Raw genomic sequence first — 2251 nt, forward strand, 5'->3', positions numbered from 1 at the left:
ACTGGTTAATGTCTTAGAGTTACATAGGGCAATGTCACACATTTCAAATGTCAAACAATTTAATTGTATATGCATATTTGCTGTGCTTATATTGGAAGGCATGGATATTTGAGTGATATTTCTGTGAGTATATGGGGTTCCCTGGTGGCTTACATGGTAAAGAGTCTGCCTGCAGTGAAGAAGACCTGGGTTTGATCCCTGGGTCAGGAAGATGCCCTGGAGAAGGGAATGGCAATCTACTCCAGCATTCTTGCTCGGAGAATTCCATGGACAGAGGAACCCGGTGGGTTACAGTCCAGTCCGTGGGGTCCCAAAGAGTTGGACACCACTGAGAAACTAACACTACCATCCTGTGAGTGTGACAGTTGTGGCTCCTTGGCTTCACTAATCTTCCTCAAATTGTATATTGCAAAGCTTATATTTGTTGTATATGATACTTGTGAGAATAACTTGTGAGCATCAGTTGTGATCTTTTGGAAATGGCAGTTTAGCACAGACACCCTTGTGGGATCCCTTTGAAGACTTCAATCTCTACTGTTTGAGGGAAATCAAAATTGACACAGTGGAATTAAAACACCAAAGCAGTGCTCTTAATTTTTTAAATTATGTTTTAATAAAAGTCACTGTTTAAATGTTTTCATGTTTTCATAAAGTAAGACACTGCATTTATCAGAAATATTCTTTCTTACTTCCCAACACTTTCAAACTTAGCCGGTGGACCAAACCTGAACAAAACTTTTGGCTAACCCAGTGCTTCCTAAGGCTTTTGTGAGAAAGAACCTGATTCAGAAACTGACACTTACTCAGGATGCAAAAAAATAAACTAACCTTATTTTGTTGCTATTCTTATTATTATCTTTCAATTTCATGCTTTAATGGCATAATCTATTTTTTTCCAGTTTCATTGAGATGCACTGGATGTACAGCACTGTATAAGTTTAAGATGTATAGCATAATGATTTGACTTACATATATCATGATATGATTACTACAAGTTTAACATCGTCTTATACAGATCCATAATCTCATCATTACAAAAAAAGAAAAAAATATTTTATTGTGATGAGAAAGATCAATTCTCTTAACAACCTACAAATATACCAAAAATATGGAATCCTTCACAAATGTACATGTCATCCTGTACAGGGCCATGTTAATCTTCTCTGCATCATTCCAATTTTAGCATATGTGCTGCCAAAGCTAGCACAATCTATTTTTTAATGCCTATTTCAGTAGACCGTCCATCTTTACCAGACAAGCAATTCTTTTCAAAAAGTTCCATATTTCTTTACATTTAACCAAATAGTGAGGAAATTATATTCTGTGGTGCATTTTACCAATCAACAAAGTAGAGAGTCTTTCTGAAATATTTACCTTAAGCCTCAGAATTTAAACACTGTACATGCTTCTCTGGATTATCCACAAGGTCAAATAATAAACTGTTTGATTTGACATACTTCCTCTTTCTGTTTGCTACATCTGCTCTAACATAACAAACAAAGTACTTGATGAGAACTTGGTGGAGGATGTGTATAAATAAACTGAATTTCAACTTGAAAGTTATTAATTGTACCTAGTTTTAGAAGTCCAATGCTGTAAAGAACAAGATTGCATAGGAACCTGGAATTTTAGGTCCATGAATCGAGGCAAATTGGAAGTAGTCAAACAGGAGATAGCAAGAGTGAACATTGACGTTTTAAGAATCAGTGAACTAAAATGGACAAATTTAGTTCACATGACTATTATAAACTACTACTACTACTGTGGGCAAGAATTTGGGGCATTACTTTGCTAGCATGTGTTCAGCTCAGTTCAGTCACTCAGTCATGTCCAACTTTTTGCGACGCCATGGACTGCAGCACTTCAGGACTTCCTGTCCGTCACTAACTCCCAGAGCCTTCTCCAACTCAAGTCCATTGAATCGGTTATGCCATCCAACCATCTCATCCTTTGTCATCCCCTTCTCCTCCTCCCCTCAATCATTCCCAGCATCAGGATCTTTTCCAATGAGTCATCTCTTCCCGTCAGGTGGCCAAAGTATTGGAGCTTCAGCTTCAGCATCAGTCCTTCTAATGATTATTCAGATGTGATTTCCTTTAGGATTGAATGGTATGTTAGAGAGATGTAACATATATATTGCAGTATCTATCTGCCAAATACTGTATTTCAAATAATGGTTTTCTCATCGCAGTAATATTTTAAATAGGGTAGGTACAAAACAAATGTGGTCTCAGTGCTACAGTTTTGCTAA

General features: G+C 36.9%; 1 non-coding gene across 1 annotated transcript; it reads right to left on the minus strand.

The window, feature by feature from the left end:
- Nucleotides 1-1102: 1102 nt before the first annotated feature.
- Nucleotides 1103-1207, minus strand: LOC113904537. The gene has a single exon (XR_003514557.1). It is a non-coding gene; the product is annotated as a U6 spliceosomal RNA (small nuclear RNA).
- Between the last annotated feature and the right edge of the window lie 1044 nt (nucleotides 1208-2251).

This window comes from Bos indicus x Bos taurus, chromosome 14 (assembly GCF_003369695.1).
Source record: "Bos indicus x Bos taurus breed Angus x Brahman F1 hybrid chromosome 14, Bos_hybrid_MaternalHap_v2.0, whole genome shotgun sequence".
Lineage (NCBI taxonomy): Eukaryota > Metazoa > Chordata > Mammalia > Artiodactyla > Bovidae > Bos > Bos indicus x Bos taurus.